The sequence below is a fragment of the Periplaneta americana genome, chromosome 13 (assembly GCF_040183065.1).
Source record: "Periplaneta americana isolate PAMFEO1 chromosome 13, P.americana_PAMFEO1_priV1, whole genome shotgun sequence".
Taxonomy (NCBI): Eukaryota; Metazoa; Arthropoda; class Insecta; order Blattodea; family Blattidae; genus Periplaneta; species Periplaneta americana.
The window spans coordinates 162,720,572-162,743,475 of record NC_091129.1 but is presented as its reverse complement, the minus strand read 5'-3'; the positions used below and the strand labels follow the sequence as shown (position 1 = coordinate 162,743,475).

The 22,904-nt window shown below is 35.9% G+C and overlaps 1 protein-coding gene across 2 annotated transcripts in view; it reads left to right on the top strand.

Annotated features, from left to right (window-relative positions):
• The window catches only part of Dh31-R (Diuretic hormone 31 Receptor), a 1,450,252-nt gene that overhangs the window by 491,183 nt on the left and 936,165 nt on the right, over positions 1-22,904 (top strand). The gene's annotated exons all lie outside the window — the stretch shown is intronic.

Sequence of the window (22,904 nt, the reverse complement as noted above, 5' to 3'; positions counted from 1 at the left end):
ATTGTTCTTCGTTCCTTCAGACGCACCCATGAAAGTAACTGGAGGGAAGGTGTTATATGGTCAAATTTGCGAGTATTGCAGATGAATCGTATGCACACATTATGAACACGTTGTAGTCTCTCAGCTAAGAGTGAACTTACATTAGTTAGTAAGGAATCGCAATAATCAAAATGGGGCATTACAAGCGTCTGAATAAGATTCTTTTTTAGACTAAGTGGTAGAAATTCTTTCATATGAAACAAAGAGTGAAGTTGAGAAAATATTTTTTTGCAAGTGTGTGTTACTTGGGTGTTCCAATTTAGATCGCTATCCATAAAAATGCCAAGATGGGAGCGATCAGTGGGGGATCGCGGCAACGGTCTGCTTATGGTTACAAATAACATCAAAATAATAAGAAATATCATACGTTTCTATATTAGTTTGACATATATGAAGCTGGAGCCCCGTCTGTTGCTATGGACACAAGCCGTTGCAAATTCAACCTCTTCTGTTCTAAGGTGCCTTTCAGTGCCTGGAAAAGATCTTCTCCAGTTGTATTTTGTAATTACATCTAGAAGACATTCAGACACAGTGAAATGTTCATTAACTCCTCGGATGAAAATGGCTAGGTGAGCTTTGTCATTTCTATCTGTGCTTTCGTGCAATGCAAGTGAGTAAGCTACAAACTGGTTAATTGTCTTTCGACTTCAGATTCAATTACATTTGCAATCTTGAAATTCCTTCTCCGAACTGTAATTCGAAACAATTTAATTTTCTTAAACTTTGACTTTGTTCTGGACACAGTATTTTAGTAACGTCCTGTATACAGGATTTTACAAACCTAGAACATGGCTAGTAAGAAGTTTTTTTTTTTTTTTTTGTTTGAGACTGAGGACACGTGTGTGATTTGTGTTTGTATTTTCTTATTTTATATTTATCAAACTATTTGTAGGCCTACGCACTTCACCTAAAATTATACGAAAAACTCTATGTTTGTCATGCGGAACTGAGTGTAAACGTTTTTTAATATACTGATTATTATGTATAACCAACATTTATACAGATAGCCCCAAAATAAATTATTTTCACATGTCCAGTATGCTTGTAATTGTATGATATTCTTTGTGAAGAGTCGAATAGTGTCGTCGCATGTTGAAATTTAACACACCCTTAAAAATTTTCGAACAAATTAAGCATTTTATATTCTCCCCACTAATACAAAAAAATGTCTCTTCCTATCCATCCTTGAATGTACTACGTCCATGATTAGAAGACATTGTGAAACGGTGGAACACGCCGACCAACACAATGATAATGGCAGTCCGCCACTGCTCTTCGTTTGCGCATAAACATTGAGTACAGTACAGGTGGGGATGGGTGAGGCGGAGCGCCCTCATTACGTACTGGCTTCGGTTCCGTTCAGGGGCTTACTCGCGAGTACGCTTTTGGAGACGTCTGTCTTAGAATATGGCAGTTGCTTCGTCACAATCCGTAAAGTTTTGATTCACTGACAAATTTTCTTCGTAGTTCCTGCAACGCACATGAAGCTCTGTGCAAGACTCTATACTTCTATACATATTTACGATGCTTGGTACACTCTAATTTAAGAATTGCTGGAATTATGTTAAAGGATACTGCAACCTGAAGAAAACTCTTTTCCACACAAATTTAAATTCAAGGACTATAATCCTAACATGTAGCTTTGATATTCGATATTCCAACAGTTCGATGGCAGTGCCATTATCCATTCCACCATTGCTGTAGCGAATTCTTTGAGAGATATTACTTCGAAAATTTATTCTTGGAAGTATTAATATCACAGGCTTAGAGCTTAAATCTCTCTGTGTATACACTTTTGATAAAGAACCCATAAACGTATGTTTATTCTGTTTTCATATTAAAGTTTCTGATGTTGCAGAAACGATATTCATAAAGAATTAATCATGCGGGTTTTAAAATGTTTACGTTAGCAAGCTCATTTTCATTTAACGTTATATAAGTTCACAAACGCAGACATTGAGATACGTACTTCTGAATCGTGTAGTCTGCCTTCTTTGACACGATGTTTCCAACTAGGTAAACAGTGCTATCCAACCGGATCTATTCATAACTTACGTCATATTTTGTATTTTACATTTTACATGCTAATTAAAAACCACCGCTTTATTAAACGTTCATATAAATCAACTATTCACGACCAAGACTGTCCCAGACATTAAAATTTATATGTAGAAAAATATAAAAGTGTGGGGCCTCCCTTATCAGTCCAGCGATCCTGAAATGTCAGCGTCAGATGTTCACACATTAAGAAGAAAATGTGTTGGTGTGCCATCGTGCATATACCACATCTGTAGTCTTTGCTAACATGGCACATTCTCCAGCAAGGTAGAAAATGTATATACTAGACTGTGCATAGACTTTAGACATTTCATAATGCGGGCCTCTTTGGTCAGGAGATCGACATAACGTAGAATCACCTCTGGGACATCACAGAACAATCTCAAGACAACGGACAAACACCCAGTCGAGCGAACTGAATATAAATTTCAATTCGTTACGTCAGAAATCGAACCTCGGACTCTATGGTTGGGAAACGCACGTGCTCTCCCTATGGTACAGTGTATCAGTTATTCATAGATTTCAAAAGGGCATATGACTTGGTTAAGAGAGAAGTTTTATATGATATTCTTATTGAATTTGGTATTCCCAAGAAACTAGTTCTATTAATTAAAATGTGTCTCAGTGAAACGTACAGCAGAGTTCGTATAGGCCAGTTTCTATCTGATGCTTTTCCAATTCACTGCGGGCTGAAGCAAGGAGATGCACCGTCACCTTTACTTTTTAACTTTGTTCTAGAATATGCCATTAGGAAAGTTCAGGATAACAAAGAGGGTTTGGAATTGAACGGGTTACATCAGCTGCTTGTCTATGCGGATGACGTGAATATGTTAGGAGAAAACCCACAAACGATTAGGGAAAACACGGATATTTTACTGGAAGCAAGTAAAGAAATAGGTTTGGAAGTAAATCTCGAAAAAACAAAGTATATCATTATGTCTCGTGACGGGAATATTGTACGAAATGGAAATATAAAAATTGGAGATTTATATTTTGAAGAGGTGGAGAAGTTCAAATATCTTGGAGCAACAGTAACAAATATAAATGACACTCGGGAGGAAATTAAACACAGAATAAATATGGGAAATGCGTGCTATTATTCGGTTGAGAAGCATTTATCATCCAGTCTGCTGTCAAAAAATCTGAAAGTTAGAATTTATAAAACAGTTATATTACCGGTTGTTCTTTATGGTTGTGAAACTTGGACTCTCACTTTGAGAGAGGAACATAGATTAAGGATGTTTGAGAATAAGGTGCTTCGGAAAATATTTGGCGCTAAGAGGGATGAAGTTACAGGAGAATGGAGAAAGTTACACAACACAGAACTGCATGCATTGTATTCTTCACCTGACATAATTAGGAACATTAAATCCAGACGTTTGAGATGGGCAGGGCATGTAGCACGTATGGGCGAATCCAGAAATGCATATAGAGTGTTAGTTGGGAGGCTGGAGGGAAAAAGATCTTTAGGGAGGCCGAGACGTAGATGGGAAGATGATATTAAAATGGATTTGAGGGAGGTGGAATATGATGATAGAGACTGGATTAATCTTGCTCAGGATAGGGACCAATGGCGGGCTTATGTGAGGGCGGCAATGAACCTCCGGGTACCTTAAAAGCCAGTAAGTAGTAGTAGTAGTAGTAGTAGTAGTAGTAGTAGTAGTAGTAGTAGTAGTAGTAGTAGTAGTATGTGCTCTCCATATAACCACAAACGCGGACATTCTTAATGCTCTCAGTTGTAAACAATTTATCAATTAAGATCTGTACTACCTGTACAACGCGTGTGTATGTTTATTGAATTTTATTTGTTATAAAACAAATTTGAGCCAGACTGAAACAAATCCAGAAGCCCGTTTACAATATAATTTCACAGTAAAAGAAACAATTCCTATTACATAATTTCATGCGAGACTGAGTACTATTTTACATAACTACATAAAAAGATGTAATTTCATTATATAAACTTAAAAATTCTTTACACACATTTTTCGTTTAAAATGTTTTGATAGCGTCTATACGTACATGAATTATTCCAGGACCGACATGTGAAATAGTGTCATTGTAATTTAACTGTGAATAATTTTTTTGTTTGCTAATGTGACTGTGATTTGTCTGTGTTTATAACACGTGTGTACTGTTGTAATTACAATTAATTGAAATGTATGCTTATTATGAGTTGTTTACGTGTAATTTTACTTGTCCGTATGTACCATGATCAGTGGACGTAACAATAAATAAACAAATAAATACAAATGAGTATTATGAAACCCACATCTCGGATCTGTTATAACAACGAAAGGAGAGAGAGATATTACTCTGCCTACACCCAAATGAAATATGTTATAATTTATATAATTTTCATTTTAAAATAATTGTGTATACAGAGTGGCAAACTAGAAGTATAGCTTTCGCAGGAAAACTACAGACGAAACTAAGATAAATATTATTGACATTGACTTTATTAAATTTTTCAAATGTAATTTAACGAGTTCATAGTGATACGAAAACAAACTGAACTTATACAGGGAGATTATTTTATTTCTACTAACATTTTTAATATTAATATTAACAGCCGTGGGACTGAAGCCGGATGATCTATGGCGAGTCCTCGGCATCAACCCCTTTGATTTGATTACCTGGTTGGGTTTTTCCGAGGTTTTCCCCAACCAAAAGGCAAATGCCGGGTAATATTTTGGCGAATCCTCGGACCTCACCTCATCTCACTACATCTCGCCAAAATATTGTAAAAATTGCACGAAATTGTAAAAATTGTAAAAAATTACTAAATTGTAAAACTGTAAAAATTTGTCAAAATTGTAATTGTAATATTGTAAAATTTTGACTTGTTCCACATCTTAAAGCTTCATTGCTCATGTAATATCTATGGAATAAAATTAATAAATGAAATGAAATGAAATATCCTTGGAGTCGACCTGGTTGGCAAGTTGGTATAGCGCTGGCCTTCTATGCCCAAGGTTGCGGGTTCGATCCCGGGCCAGGTCGATGGCATTTAAGTGTGCTTAAATGCGACAGGCTCATGTCAGTAGATTTACTGGCATGTAAAAGAACTCCTGCGGGACAAAATTCCGGCACATTCGGCGACGCTGATATAACCTCTGCAGTTGCGAGCGTCGTTAAATAAAACATAACATTTTAACATCCTTGGATTAAAGGTCTAGAACCGGAAACACCGCTTGCTCCCCCTTCCAAGACTGGAGTTCGATGATACTGGCGTAAAATACAAATCACTTTACTAGGTATAGGTGGGAAGAAAAGTAGTTCATCCATTTATGTAAACAAGGAAATATCGCAATTTTGAGTTTGATAATTTTCATTAGGTTTTTGTTTAATCTTAATACAGTACTGTATTAACACTTAGTGTTTTTACTCACGAATTGAGCTATCCATTCGGACGTATTAATTATGCAGTGTATATTGTACTGTTACAGCACATTAGCGTACAATATAGAGAATGAAGTTAACTTTAAAAGTAATCATAATATGGATATTTAAACATATTTTTGAAAATGGTGGCCGTTCATTTCGATACAGGCTTCAGTTCTTTTGTGCATATTATCGCACTATAGACTATTGCATCTAATTCCAATTGCCAGTTTCGTCCTTCGTACGAGTAACTCGTGTTCAAATAATTCTATACCTACTCTATAAAAGAGTACCTTACGTACTGTAAATTTAATCTTCACTTCTGCCCGATCCGAAAAGATAAAATTACTCAGAAATGCTATCTACTGTCCTTTCAAGTGGTTTTGTCGCAGGGTCGTAGAAAAGGGGGGAAATCACGTGACAGTTAATTACTTAACGAGGCCTTTTGATTTAAGTTATTTTAAACAGAGTGATTTATATAGAACTGACACATTTCTTTCTTTAATTATTCCGTTGGAAATTCATTCAATGATCCAAATTTAGCACCAAATTAAGCAGAATGCTCTGGAGTTTCGATTCGATGCCATATTGTGCATCACATGGTTCACAGATGAAGCATGGTTCCATTTATCCGGTTATGTGAACTCACAGAACTCACGCCATTGGGCCATCGAAAATCCACATGTCACCCATGAAGCACCAATGCACCCGGTTAAAATCGGAGTTTGGTGCGCAATATCCGCACTGAGAATAGTGGGGCCAATTTTTTTTGACCAGACTGTGAACACTGCAGAGTACCGACTGATTTTCATGGAGTTTGTTGAGCAACTGGACGATGTAGAGCTGAGTCAAGGATATTTTCAGCAAGATGGCGCTACATGCCATACATCAAATGAATCCATGGCACTAATTGCAAGTTTCTTAGACGACAGAATAATTTCCAGGAACCTGTGGCCACCGAGATCTCCGGATTTGACAACGCCGGACTTCTTTCTATGGGGTTACTTAAAAGACAGGGTTTACGTCACACGTCCCCAGACATTGGACGATCTGAAGCACAACATCACACAGGAGATTCAAGCTATTGACAACAGAGTCCTCCAACGAATGGCCAGTAACATGGAACGAAGTGTTGAGTTGTGCCTTATGCAGGATGAAGGACATTTTCAACATTTGCTATAGAGGTAAATAATCTCCCAAAATTCCTCTACATTTTAGGTATAATAAGTTGTCGCTAGCACAATTCGTTTTGAAACAATTAATGAAAGAAATGTGTCAGTTCTATATAAATCACTCTGTATAATATTACGTAGACGTCCAATTCCTAACAGAAATTAATATTTTCAGAAAAGAGCTACTAGACTTTATAGAGGGGCGAACAGAATCGGGTGGGGGAAAGCGGGATGCGACGTAGGCAAACGGACGACAGTACCTGTGCGAAAGTATGATTCAATATTGAAAGTTCTTTCGTCACTGGAAAACGTGAACATATTTTTGGAACGTACTGTTTACTATGACCGTAAGGCTACTGTATATGCGGCCTTGGTTCTGTGTGGAGGACGATTGAACTTCATTAGTAGAAGGGGTGGGAGTGAATTACATTAAAAAACTCAGGTACAATAAAAAATTGAAGTAAAAATAAAATGATATCCCTGTACAATCACTTACGAATGGTTTATCTGTAAGAAATAATTTTTCCTCAAGTATCATGTTCTAAAATATGACAAACAGCAAACTTTAAGTTTCTTTTAAAATGATACTGCTTTACGGAAGATGGAGGGGTTAAAATTATGCATTACAGAAAAACGTTCATGTGATTTTGTGCAGTAAACCACCATTGTTTATTTTTAGACTACAGTAAAAAATGGATCAATATTGTTCAATAAAATGGAAATGTGCCATAGTGTTCTATTAATGAGATTGAAAGTTTGTATTTGCTGCGCGTTTTATGTAAACAACAGCTGGCCTGGTCCGACCCTGCATTGGAACAGAGCATCTGTTTTGTATGGGTATGTCTGTCCCCGCTTCAGCTGTCTGTGTACTTATACCCTTCTCTCCATCCAATTACGTTGCCAATCGCCTAATATTGTAAACTTTAATAATTAGTTAAATACTGCAATTAGAAAAAAATTCTGAGGAGATTTTTCGTTCCTTATGACATCAATAATCATCAGTTAAAATAATGGCATTTATACCCCTTACATTCTGTGTAAACATAATAGATAAAATAAGACCACTCTTTCAGATATACAGCAATACGACTTTGAGAATGTAACCTGACATACTTTCGAAAGTCGAGGAAATTAATGAAAGTAGCAAACTCTTTGTAAATCATAATCAAAATTTAGGAGACACTTTCAACTCTTACGATGAGACACCACAGAGTGCTTTACTTTCAAAATTTGACCATGCTAACGTCCTCGATTTTAGCTTAAGCAGAGACTCCACTGAAAATCGCGACAATTAAAAAAATGTTGGCCATTTCACTCCTTTCATACTCCAAATGGATTTAGTTTTATTCTAATTAAAAATATGTTTAATTTATCTTCAATTAATGCTGTAAGAAGATGTGGCTTGTAAAGACTGTCAAATTATTTTTTCATCAAAGTTTTTTTTTTTTTTTTTTTTTTTTTTACAAATTTCTGATTATAAATCTGGTAAATTTTTGTTCTGAAGTTGGCTACCTTAAGTTACTACATCAATATAGCGGAGGAGAACTTTAATTTAGATAAATATTCATTTTACTTTCAAATCCTTTTTTCCAAAAGTTTATTTTTCTTTATTCAACACCAACTTTTTATGCTAAATATTAATCAATCTGGATGAAATTTTTACTACCAGTATTTATGAGGTAGTTGCAGGTTTCTAAGCATTTATTTTGTAAGAAATGGTGCTAGTTTATTTTATTAATATTCTTTCATGAATTATAAGAAAAATAACATTTTTTAAATTAAAAAAAATACGTTTTAAAGTCAATAAATGAGATATTTCATAAAATGAATTTATACAAATGTGAATATAACAAAAAAAATAAACTTAAAAATTGAGATCATCTACTAAAAACTTGAGTTTGAAAATATTTCTAAAAATAATAAACAGTAAAGAATCAAAATTCACAATCGTGAGTTCAAAATTTGTATTTTGTTAGTCTTCAACACGCGTCCCCAGGTTGCGGATAGAAGAGACAGCCTCCATATATGGAGGGTAGTTGCAAATATATTGAATAAGCAGTCGTGGGCAGCCGATGAGGGGTGGCCCTCCAGTTTGGGGATTGGGCGAAGGGCTAACAACCCATCACCGTAAAAAAACAGCTTGTTACGAATCCCTACAATAAGCCTCGGAATGGGACTGATTCTCTAGCACGACCACAGCAAAGGAATAAGGTTATGAGATTTGGTACTTGGAACGTAACTAGTCTTTATAGAACAGGAGGAGTAACATTAGTAGCAAAAGAACTAGCTAGATATAGAATAGACTTCGTGGGAGTACAAGAGGTTAGGTTAGATGGGAACGGCATATCACAAACAGGAGATTACTTGTTGTATTATGAGGAACGAAACAATAATCACCAATTAGGAACAGGATTCTTTGTTCATAAAAGAAAAAAAAGGTCGAATTTATCAGTGATAGGTTATCATTTGTAGTACTTAAGGCTAGATGGTGCGATATCGTAGTTATAAATGCTCACGGCCCTACAGAAGAGAATTAAGTGTGTTTGAGAATAAGGTTCTTAGGAAAATATTTGGAGCTAAGAGGGATAAAGTTATAGGAGAATGGAGAAAGTTACAGAACCCAGAATTGCATGCATTGTATTCTTCACCTGACATAATTAGGAACATTAAATCCAGACGTTTAAGATGGGCAGAGCATGTAGCACGTATGGGGGAATCCAGAAATGCATATAGAATGTTAGTTGGGAGGCCGGAGGAAAAAATACCTTTGGAGAGGCCGAGACGTAGATGGGAGGATAATATTAAAATGGATCTGAGGGAGATGGGATATGATGATAGAGAGTGGATTAATCTTGCACAGGATAGGGACCGATGGCGAGCTTATGTGACGGCGGCAATAAACCTTCGGGTTCCTTAAAAGCCATTTGTAACGAAGTAAGTCTTCAACATAGTAAACATTCTCTCAAAATTTGTTTGAAAAAAATGATTACCTTGGAAAAAAGTTGCCATTTTTAGTGGAGTGCCCCCTTAACTCAGATTGTCTCAACATACATAAAATAAACTCCACCTAAGCGAATTTCTAAGTCTGAACTTCGTAGCCTAAACTGCGAACCTGTGAGCTAAATTAGACAGTTCACAACTGCTACATGTCACTCTGACGGGGCACACAAAATGTCGCTTTGTTCCACTTCGTGACTATAACAATCTCTAGTTTAATTGCCACCATTCATAGGTAAATTACCTTCCCAGCCTAATTCGCAACTTGACAAAAATCAAGTAATGGGGTTTAATTAATTTGCTCAGACAGATTTAATTACAGCAACACACTCGTCAGTAACAGCGGAATTAATTGTAGACGTTTTCAAACTCTCTGATTTTGGTTTGGTGCCGGTGCGTAATTTCTATCAGTTTGGCTGAGAGCAGTTTGCGAGGGCCCCATTGCGTTTAATGACGATTCGAGTGCTGAGCACTTGTTAGCACTCCACTCCATCCCATTTGTGCTCGGTGACAGAGATTGTTGAGGCGTCGCACACTTGAGATCTGCTGGGTGGTGCACGAGTAGCTCTCACACAGAATCTCTGAGACGTACGACTCTATGGTCTGAGACTACAGGCAAGTAATACATATCAAATCTAATATATACAGTACAAATGCGCAATCTGGTGTATAGTACTTCGAGTTTACCAAATATTTAATTAAAAGAATCCAGAGTGACCAAAATACCTTTATTAAACAATATTCTAAATTTATTCCAACTCAACAATGTAACTTTTATTTCAAACATCAGCTTCTTGTCTATGCGGATGACGTGAATATGTTAGGAGAAAATACACAAACGATTAGGGAAAACACGGAAATTTTACTTGAAGCAAGTAAAGCGATCGGTTTGGAAGTAAATCCCGAAAAGACAAAGTATATGATTATGTCTCGCGACCAGAATATTGTACGAAATGGAAATATAAAAATTGGAGATTTATCCTTCGAAGAGGTGGAAAAATTCAAATATCTTGGAGCAACGGTAACAAATATAAATGACACTCGGGAGGAAATTAAACGCAGAATAAATATGGCAAATCGTGTTATTATTCGGCTGTGAAGCTCTTATCATCCAGTCTGCTGTCCAAAAATCTGAAAGTTAGAATTTATAAAACAGTTATATTACCGGTTGTTCTGTATGGTTGTGAAACTTGGACTCTCACTTTGAGAGAGGAACAGAGATTAAGGGTGTTTGAGAATAAGGTGCTTAGGAAAATATTTGGGTCTAAGCGGGATGAAGTTACAGGGGAATGGAGAAAGTTACACAACACAGAACTGCACGCATTGTATTCTTCACCTGACATAATTAGGAACATTAAATCCAGACGTTTGAGATGGGCAGGACATGTAGCAAGTATGGGCGAATCCAGAAATGCATATAGAGTATTAGTTGGGAGACCGGAGGGAAAAAGGCCTTTAGGGAGGCCGAGACGTAGATGGGAGGATAATATTAAAATGGATTTGAGGGAGGTGGGATATGATGATAGAGACTGGATTAATCTTGCACAGGATAGGGACCACTGGCGGGCTTATGTGAGGGCGGCAATGAACCTTCGGGTTCATTAAAAGCCATTTGTAAGTAAGTAAGTAAGTAATAATCACTTTCTACAATTTAATTCTACTCCCGTCAACAATGGGATTTCCACTCCACACAGTATTCGTTATTGCACTCCACAGACGACAATGACCATTTAATTGGATTATTGAGAACAACAATGAACTGTCAATCTTAACTAATGTTCACAAAGCACTATTTACAAATCAGAACTGTCAGTTCTCAGTTCGTTTGCCTTGGCTAATTCTTCTAGCTCAGTCACTCGAGTTCACAGTATCTCGAACCCCAGACCTTCAGAGGCAGTCCACTGAACTTCGAACTCAGGTCCCCCAACTGCGGTCCACTGCACTCGAACTCAGGACTTCGGACGCTCATACAACTGCGGACACACTCAAGTCGAACTCCGGTCCCGAAGCTGGCTTCACTGCTACGCAAGACTGGCTGGCTTGCTGTCCACTGACTATAACAACACTGCTCGAGTTCACTCGCGTGTCGTAATTTATAACCACACCATAGTTACGAGAAAGTACGATTGCTCGAAATTTCCAGGAGATGGCGCCTATCTAGGCTTCTCTGGATTTCTCTCCTCAGTCACCAGCTGCTTTACTCCCCTCTCTGCCGCGGTCGCTCTCTCTCCTCTCCTCTCCCCTCTTCTACGCCACAGCACATGTCCCAGGAAGCAGATGCGCGCAACGTGCCCGAACCACGGCCGACCTAGCCCTTCTTCCGCCGGTCGTGAGATCGAATCTCAGCTCTGTCACAATATTTATTAAATCAAATTGAAAATACGACAAATATGGCAATCGTAAAAATTAAAAATAACATATTTTATTTTGCATTAGGATGGTTATGGGATAACTTGGCTACTAGAAACAGAACAGCAAGCCTAAATTTGATTAAATCAAGATGTAAAAATATTACTAGACAAAATGACTTTAGTAGTATCAACGAACTGCGCTCTCTAATATTTTAAATGAATATAAAAGGATATGGAGTCGGAGTACATATATAGATAATATGAAATTGAAAGAAAGATTTAGACTAGTCTGGTTCAGACTGGGCATTTGGAGATTAAGAAATAATAGATGTAATATACTTCAAGGCACATTGGCCATTATGTGGACAAAGGGAAGATGATATTCATATTGTTTTTGAATGTCAATATACTAAAGAAATACGGATGAAATTCATAAGTGGAAAGTTCCTACACATGAATAAAGAAATAGCCATAAGAAAACTCATGAATAATAATAATAATAATAATAATAATAATAATAATAATAATAATAATAACAAAATTACAAAGACAAATAGGTCTATTTTTTTGGTCAAAAAAATTAGAATGGAAAGAATAAATGAAATGGCTAGAATTAAATGAATTGTAACAACATATTAAAATGATTTACAGTTCATTTTTGTTCAGAAAGGTCTAGTAATATAGTACAAAATATATATAAGTTCAATCATAAGACTTATCTCTTTGAAAATGTTTATTTGCTATGAGAGTATTAAATATATATTAACGTTTTCGCCTTATTTGGCATCATCAGATATAAGAAAATACGTGATCTGAAATTTGAGTAAATTGATAAACGAACAGTATAATATACATGATCAGGGAAAGGGATCTGGAGTATTATAAAGAATGGTGAAACGTACTATAGATATTCGCAGCTCAGTGACTGTCAAGCGAGCTGCGTCATGGCGCATGGAAAGTACAGTCCACTTCATACAAACTTACACGCAACGTCTGTAAATATATTTCAGAATAAACAAATGGAATAGTTTAATGACATATAGTGACCTACATACATAATCTGCATTTCTTTTTGAACTACATGTGCTTTTTTTCGCAACGCACAAGACACCAATAAACAACATTACAAATATACATAATTAAATATGAACCTCTGCATCTTCGCGTGTCAGTGGACATATTGATGTTGATAGACAGTTGTCTTCTGTATGGAACTCGCCTCTGAATATGTAGGTCCAAACGAAATGGCATTTTCAATTAATGCTATGCCTTGTTATAATAAATTGTAAATATTATTTTCAAATTTTCAAAATACAACTTTGCTCTGTTGCAAGGAAGGAAATTTTGTAACATGGAAAAACTCCGCTCTCCATCTGCAGAGATAATTAGAGAGTACTTGAAACAAGATACGTCAATTAAATTCACATGTTGAATGACGTCATTGGGACACGTCTTTGTTAGTACATCTGAAATCCGACTAAGAATATCGTATCCATCATTTTTAATCAAAACTTTGTTCATTTTTTCACCAACACGTTTTCCTATTTCACCTTCTACTGCACTCAGTTTATTTACAATAGTCCTCATAATATTTATTTGCTCAACTAGTTCTACTCCTGACTGTCCTAATTGAATAATGGCATCCGGTAAATATCCAAAATTTGACTTAATATCCGTGACTTCTTTCTCGATTGTTTCATCATTTAGCAGTTCCTGGCGTATTTGAATCGCAGCAGCGTCATCGGTATCGAAAGACTGGACCACTTTCTTCACAGATTGGAGGTGACGTGCGTAATAGTTGCAAGCTTCTAACCATGACCCCCATCTCGTAGGAACTGGACATGGGGGAAGCGACAATTTAGGGAATTGTTTCCTGAATTTTGATACTTGATCTGGAGGTTTTACAAATATAGTCTTTCAATACTGTATTGTTAGTTGGTTTCACTTTCGGCATTGTACCTGCACTTCACTACTCTGAACTGCAAACCTGCACATTGAAGTTCTTATGCGACAACTGTCCCGTTCACCTGTTGTTGACGTGTAGAGTCCTGCGAGTATGTCATGGAGGGGAGGACTTGGTATAAAGGGTTGTAAACAAATGACTGTGTAGATGCCAATACTAGCTTTTACTACTCCAAATTCCGTTCCCTATACATGATAAATGAATCTTCATGAGTTTTATGTATGAAGCTATATATAAGGTTGTTATAATTGATTTTAATACAATACAAGATGAGTTATATGTATATACAATTACTTTCAATTCTTTCAAACTTGTATTGTATTAAAATCAATTATAACAACCTTATATATAGCTTCATACATAAAACTTATGAAGATACATTTATCATGTATATTATATTGTTCGTTTATCAATTTACTCAAGTTTCAGATCACGTATTTTATTATAACTGATGATGCCAAATAAGGCGAAAACGTTAATATATTCCATATTCATATAGCAAATAAACATTTGCAAAGAGATATGTCTTATGATTGAACTTATATATATATTTTGTACTATATTAAAATGAGTTGAGTCTTGCCCAAAACTAGTCGCAAGTGCAAGATGAAACATCTTATAGTAAATAGTTAAGTTTGGAAATTATATTAAAAATTGTATATGTATGTGTGTTTTGTGTGTGTGTAATTTATAAAATATGTAATGTAAAGCCTCAATGATTATATGTATGTATATTTTATATTTTTTTGCCTGTGAACTATAATAAATATATGAGGCTATCAAGTGCAAAACTCGCCTTATCCAAAATTAAAAAAAAAAAAAATGAGTTACGTATGGGATGTTGTACTTCTTGCAGCTCTCTACGTACGGATAAAGTCGGTTTGTGCAAAACTTGTCTAATTCCTCTTCTATAGAGCTCAGAAAACTACTATCAAAAGCAAAACTGTCCATATCCATAATGGTTTTTCCTGTTTTCTGATAAATCACTTTACCTGGATTTGGCGAGTTTAGCATTTGATAGCCTCATATCATACTTCGAGTTTTGTTGAGAGCAAGAATGAATTCGGAATTGTTTCTCCGTGGAAAGAAATCTGAAGCGAATTGGCGGACAAAAGAGATGGAGGAGGAGGTGGTGGTGATGGTGGTGGTGGTGGTGATGGTGGTGGTGGTAGTGGTGATGATGGTATCAGCAGTAACAGTAGTAGTTAAGAGTCCTGCATAACCGGTTATGAAAAATAGAAAAGACAGATTGCTACTGAACGCCTGGCGCTATATACAGTATGCGAAGCTCTTTTGTCTCGCGGAGTGTACAATGTTCGGTTTAACGAACGTCCGAGTCTCACTTGGGTGGACGGCTCTGGATCATGAACGACAGATAATATTGAGCCATCCAGGAGTTTCAAGAATCGTTGCAAGGACACGATTATCATCGTGTACCTTTCAAATGATATTTCCTAAAAATTGTTTAACGACACGTTAAAAGTGTTAAAATTTTTAAAAAAGGTATGTACCTTAGACAGACGGCCCGTTTCGACGCCGGTTCAGCGTCATCTTCAGTGTCCTACGAACTACTGATGTTCCTGTTGATCTTGCTTACTGTCATTTGCATTCGTCAGTTGTAGGGGTGGGGGTGTGTTGCTCCTATGGTGGGGAGTGGTTGTTTGTGTGCTATATAACATGATATCGAATAATGTGTGGGTATTGATGCAAGATCAACAGGAACATCAGTAGTTCGTAGGACACTGAAGATGACGTAGAACCGGCGTCGAAACGGGACGTCTGTCTAAATTACATAACATTTTTTTTTTTAATTTTAAAACTTTTAACGAGTCGTTAAACAATTTTAAGTTTTTTAAACAAAGTGTTAACGTGAACCAGAATCAATGATATTTGCTTCTCTCTCCTCATTGATTGAAGCACGCATCATGAAACTACAATAATTAGAATTGAGAGTGCTTTTATTTTTGTTAATAACTTATCTGTAGTAATGTCACGAGAGGTCTGAGATCTCCCGATAAATCCACGAGCGAAGCGAGTGGATTTATCTGGGAAATCTCAGACCTCGAGTGACATTTATTAGGACTATTTCGTGAATAAAATAAAAATTTAAGTAATATATCCCTAAAATTCGATCACAAAATGTTAATAATTGTATATTAACAAATACTTAACCTATTCAGACATTGTGAAGTTGAAATACTCGTAGATGAATATCGATTATTGCAATAAAGAAATTCGATGTTATTATTCAGTAATGCCAATTGCGAAAAGCGAAATACAGGTTTAACAATGTTAATTACACATACTGCACTTTTCTCTTATTATTATAACAAATACATTTTCATTATCTGCTGAAATCATAATTTAATTTAACAGTAACAGTGGGGACAGCTATATACTAATGCTTATGTATTCACAGTGAGATATGTTGCTACACAGTGAAGCCATCTCGGTATAGATAGGCCTAATTAAAACACGAATTTTATTACGCCATACGAAAGGCAGTTTGATCAAAGACATTATTACTATGCAAGGTCTTTGAGTTTGATATGCGATGATGTTACATAAATTTGAACGTGTATTAATTGTTTAATTTCAATACAAATGTTATTGGCTACAATTTTATAGGTTACGTTAGGCCTACCTGTGGAAGCAGGACCAATGTCAGCTGTGCCTTGTTTCGACCGTTACTTACAATGAGTGCTACACGAAAGCATTTTTTATAGCTCGACAAACGCATTCTCGCTGTAGTGTGTAACGGACCTAAAGCTGCATCTACACAGTTCAATATTCCAATCGCGTATGCGTGCAATCTGGAAAGAATATTGAAAGAATCAAGTTTAAAAGGTACGTTCAATTAAGATGCATGAAGATTTTCTGTCTACATGGTGCGCCGTTTTGAACGTGGTCTTCACTGCGTAAATATATTAATTAATATTAAATATCAATCTTGCATTCATTGCTTTAAAGTTGAAAGAAAAGTTTAACCGTGTAGTTGCATCTTAATGTATTCATGATCATTAAATTACGGGGAAATAGTTGGCGACAACGACTAAACAAAAGAACCACCATGCGATAAATTGATAGCGATAAATCTAGCTGCAGAAATTATCGCAAAGTCTGACTGTGATTGGTTGGAATTCAAAATTTCATTACACTTCATTGGTCGAAAATGGAATGACGTCATATAAACGAAATAGTCTCCCTAAAAACGTTTTATTAGAGAAATAATAATACATCCACTTAGGATAATTAAAAGACGCTTAATGTTGTGTATTCAAGGACTAAAATCCCATAAAACTAGTATAGGTCTACCATTTTGAATATTATTTTCATCAATGTCATTATTATTGTAACTTCTGCTGCAGAGAAGTTTTTCCTAACGCTGATGAGAAGTTCGTCATAGTTACTGGTTGTTTACACAACTTCTGGAACTGAACAAAATACAAAATACAGAAATGAATAAAATGAAACACGAATTAGTCTTTAGCGGAATTGAAATAGAAATGACATGGTTACAAAAAATTGCAAGAGAGTAATCATTTGTGTTCAGCTTCAAAATACAATTCAAAAACTTCTTTAGGAATATTACATTCATCTATTTGGTACGAGTTTTTAATAACAAACTCCCTAGTTACCACTTCATTAGTAACTTCATTGTTGATTCTGACGTATAAAAAATTGACAAACATTCATCAAATGAATGTGATATATTAATATTTATTTCCTTCTGTAGTAAAGAAGTAAGACATAAATTATTGTATGCAACTCGGGAATTATTAGTAATTAATACACTTCGGGAAATTTACAAAGCCTTGGGCCACAGACCCTCGGTTTAGCAAATCTGTTGCCCTCATCAGTGTATAATTTATCAGCATAATAACCTTGATATGTAAATAACTATTATTATAATGTGTTGTACTAAGAATAATTCCATTATATTGCTTATAAATTCATTACCAATACAATTGGGTAACTAATATTAGCATGTATATTGTGGTTTATAATTTCATAAATTCAGGATTAATTTCCAGCTCTGAATAGGATCGGAAGATGTTCTTCGACTTTAATCTAATTATTCACATATTTCGTTCAGCCAACACGATCCATTTCACGCTTGTTTTTTGCCTAATTTTATATAATTGAACCGCATAAAAATATGATACAATTGTGTACGAGTCCCTTACGGACCAGATATATGACGTAGATGCCTAGGGTGAGAACCGGTTTCTGAACCAGAGTGATTGGTTCAACCTAGCGAATGCGACTATTAGAAAATTGCTCGGTCTACTTCTATGGCATCTACCGAGCTGCAAATCTATCTGTAGGGCTTCTCTCAACTCATTTCTACGTCAAAGGGGTCAATGAATATACTACAAAAGGCTACAGTACAGAAGAACTTCGATAAAAAATATCTAACTTATGTATGTATAAAAACATAATCATTGCGAACGTCAACAAACATGACGATACAATTCCATTTATGAATCCGTCAATATTTCGAAAATATGGAAAACTCAGTATCATGTATTCAGCCCAAACACAGTGCCAGTATGAACTCTCAAAATATTGCTCTAAATTGACGTCCTCCATTGTCGTTAAAAACCTGTAATTGTCCGGCTAAAATCCAGCACATCCAGGTGTGACTCTCGTCAGGAAAAGTGGAAATGTACCTGTCATGTTAGGGAAGAGGGATTTAGTCCCTATACTGTGTCATCCCTGGTTACCTTAAGCTACGGTCACCATGGCTACATCAATCGACACACAATAATTGACAGCAGTCCTATGTTGGGTTTGCCTGTACCCATATTGGTTCCCCAGAAGTGATTATCAGTAACAGTAGCAATGTTTCGCTCAGTGCTTTGATGATAGAGATGACTTCCCAATTGCGATTAATGTTGTTATAATAATAATAATAATAATAATAATAATAATAATAATAATAATAATAATAATAATAATAATAATAATAATAATAACAATAATAACAACAATAATAACAAAAAGTACATATCAAAACTTACAAAATAAACACATTATAACATTGTAATTAAGCCAGAATGTCTGTATGGAGCGAAAAAGGTTAATTTTGAATAGAAAAGCATATGTCCAAAATATTAAGAAAAAAGAATGTAAAATCATAAGGAAAATTTTAGGCCAAAACGTCATAGGTGAACGGTACTCTAAAGTAAGGAAGAAATAAAAAAAATATACACAGACATTCATAGTGACATTAGAAAAGAAAGTTTAAAATTTCACGAACATATCAAAAGAATGAACCCCGACAGACTCACAAAAAGAAAAAAAAAACATAAAATAGTTCAATTTTATGAATATAGGTGTAAAGCACAAACAGACACTATAAAATGCATTGGCGAAATAGAAAATGTCTTAAAATCGGCAGAAATTACACAAGAAGACAACTTACACAGAGAATCTTTGGAATCAAAGTTCATAAATGGTAAGTTGACAAAGAGAAAAAACAGAAGAAAAAGACTGGAACAACGTGGACAAAAGAGAGAAAAGAAGCCCACAGCCAAAGAACGACAAAACTATGGGTAAAAAGGAAGGAAAAGAAACGTGTAGTCGTAAGTGGGTTTATTTGCAGTTGTAATATATTTTTTTTATTATTTAGAATATTAACGTGCAAAACAACAGCACAAGGCCAATTACAGTTTAGCACGATACAAAACAAAACAAAACAACAAATGATGATGAGAATGAATGATAGAAAATGGCAGTGAGATGAAATACAATCAATATAATGGTCAACATTAATCATTGACCAAATGCAACAAAATAAATAGCACAAATAATTAAAAAGATAAAATAATAATAATAATAATAATCATGATAATGATAATAATTATAATAATAATGATGATAATAATATATTATTATTACTATTATTATTAGGATGCACTGGAAGGAATGGTGAACGGGAGAAAAGTTCTTGACAGAAGAAGAAATCATACGATAGGCGCCGTTAAGATATGGATCATGTGCGGAGACTAAGAGGAAGGCAGAAAATCGGAAAGACTGGAGAATGTTGGGTTTGCAGTGAAAGACCTGCCCTTGGGCAGAGCACAATGAATGAACGAATAATAATAATAATAATAATAATAATAATAATAATAATAATAATAATAATAATAATAAGATCTATTGAACTACTGGGGCAATTCAAATTCTAAACTTAATGTAAGAATAAAAAAGACGGAAAAATTTGGTCTGGTGCCCTCTATGGTGCATATTTCACAAACTAAAAATCTACCATCCTTGATCCATCATATTCGTGTAGGCTTCGTACCCACTCGACTGTTACTATGGCAACTGCAAGATCACAGAGGATACAACGACATAGACTTTCCGTATCAAATACTCATCCGGAAAGAGCCATGCTTAGGATTCTACAATCCTTTAAAATCCGTCCCTCCCATCCGGGTTTTACACCGCGTACCTCGGGTTCAATGGCTATCGTGGTGACCGCGTTACCGCCGAGGACGACTAATGCGAAGTTAAGGTAATAAGGTAATTAATTTACTCTACCTTTCAGTCGCTATTTTCGCCTGGCCACAGTACAGAAGTACCACTTCTATTTCCACCGTCTATATAATGGATAATTACACCTCTATTACCTGGGCAAAACCCTTGAAATCTTGCTCTACTTCCGTTAACTTTAAATTAAATTGCGATCACTACGAACTGAGGGTCTGAATTTTGCAACGCATTAACAGAGACACTCTAATTATAAAAATTCTTCGTCTATCCTTTGAAGAAGATTCGGAATCAGAGACGAAATCCCGTTTAAACCTCTTACTGACCTCAATGGCGCATGGTCGGGTTGTCTGGAAGTGGAATCACAACCTCAAGCACACTGACCGCCACTTTGAAGTCCTTAGCTTCCTGGCAAGCTCTTGTGCCTTATTACAGTAGGGTTGAATGGTTTAATCACAAGCAATTTCTCAGTGAATTCTTTATAGATTGCGCCACAATTTAACAACAGAAGTGCATGGCGAAATCGGAAGCTATAACTACAACAAAAGGAGGCAAGATAAAGATTTCAGAGATTCGTCTCAAATCTAACTAATATCGAATAGATCACAGTATAAATACATAGTCGCCCCTTAGCACAGCAGAGATTGTAAATAATATACAGAGTGGAAGTAATATAACTGAATAATTTCGAGGGAAAAATTATTCAAATCAACTTTACAGGGAGTTATACCTGAAATCTTGATTTGCAGTAATATAACTGTTCAGATTCTAACACTTATTTCTTGGATAGAGTACAGCAAGGAACATTAAATCCAGACGTTTGAGATGGGCAGGACATGTAGCACGTATGGGCGAATCCAGAAATACATATAGAGTGTTAGTTGGGAGGCCGGAGGGAATAAGACCTTTGGGGAGGCCGAGACGTAGAGGTTTAGTAGGTTATTTTACGACGCTTTATCAACAGCTTTGGTTATTTAGCGTCTGAGTGATATGAAGGTGATAATGCCGGTGAAATGAGTCCGGGGTCCAACACCTTAAGTTACCCAGCATTTGCTGATATTGGGTTGAGGGAAAACCCCGGAAAAAACCTCAACCAGGTAACTTGTCCCGACCGGGAATCGAACCCAGGCCACCTGGTTTCGCGGCTAGACTTGCTAACCGTTACTCCACAGGCGTGGACCCGAGACGTAGATGGGAGGATTGTATTAAAATGGATTTGATGGAGGTGGGATATGGTAATAGAGAATGGATTAATCTTGCTCAGGATAGGGACCGATGGCGGGCTTATGTCAGGGCGGCAATGAACCTTCGGGTTCCTTAAAAGCCATAAGTAAGTAAGTAAGTAAATAAGTAAGTAAGAGTAGAGCAAGACCTAATAATTACCACATACGTACCAAATGAATGTTGTTTTCAGAACAAAAATGTCTCTATATGTTACACTTACTACTTACAAATGACTTTTAAGGAACCCGGAGGTTCATTGCCGCCCTCACATAAGCCCGCCATCGGTCTCTATCATGAGCAAGATTAATCCAGTCTCTACCATCATATTCCATCTCCCTCAAATCCATTTTAATATTATCTTCCCATCTAAGTCTCGGCCTCCCTGAAGGTCTTTTTCCCTCCAGCCTCCCAACTAACACTCTATATGCATTTCTGGATTCGCCCATACGTGCTACATGCCCTGCCCATCTCAAACGTCTGGATTTAATGTTCCTAATTATGTCAGGTGAAGAATACAATGCGTGCAGTTCTGTGTTGTGTAACTTTCTCCATTCTCCTGTAACTTCATCCCTCTTAGCCCCAAATATTTTCCGAAGCACCTTATTCTCGAACACTCTTAACCTCTGTTCCTCTCTCAAAGTGAGAGTCTAAGTTTCCCAACCATACAGAACAACCGGTAATATAACTGTTTTTTAAATTCTAACTTGCAGCTTTTTTGAAAGCAGACTGGATCACAAAAGCTTCTCAACAGAATAATAGCATAGTTTGCTATATTTATTAAGCGTTTAATTTTCTCTAGAGTGTCATTTATATTTGTTACTTTTGCTCCAAGGTTTTTTTTTTAATTTTTACACCATTTCAAAAGATAAATTTCCAATTTTTATATTTCCATTTCGTACTATGATGTAGTCACGAGACATTCATATAGGGTAAAGGTTGGTAGTACTGTGATACGAGTAATATTGTGTTAGTTCTTTTTGAGAATTCATTACAATTTTACTGAGCGAGAGGAAGATCGGTTTTTTTGCGTCAACGTATTAAAGGAATATTCGTGGACAAGTTTCTACACAAAACCGGTCCTTCTCTCGCTCAGTAAAATTGTAATAAATTCTCAAAAAGAACTAACACAATATTACTCGTATTACAGTCTTATTTATTTATTTAGATTTGTTTAATTGTAACATATACATAAAAACGTCACATTAAAATACCCCGAGA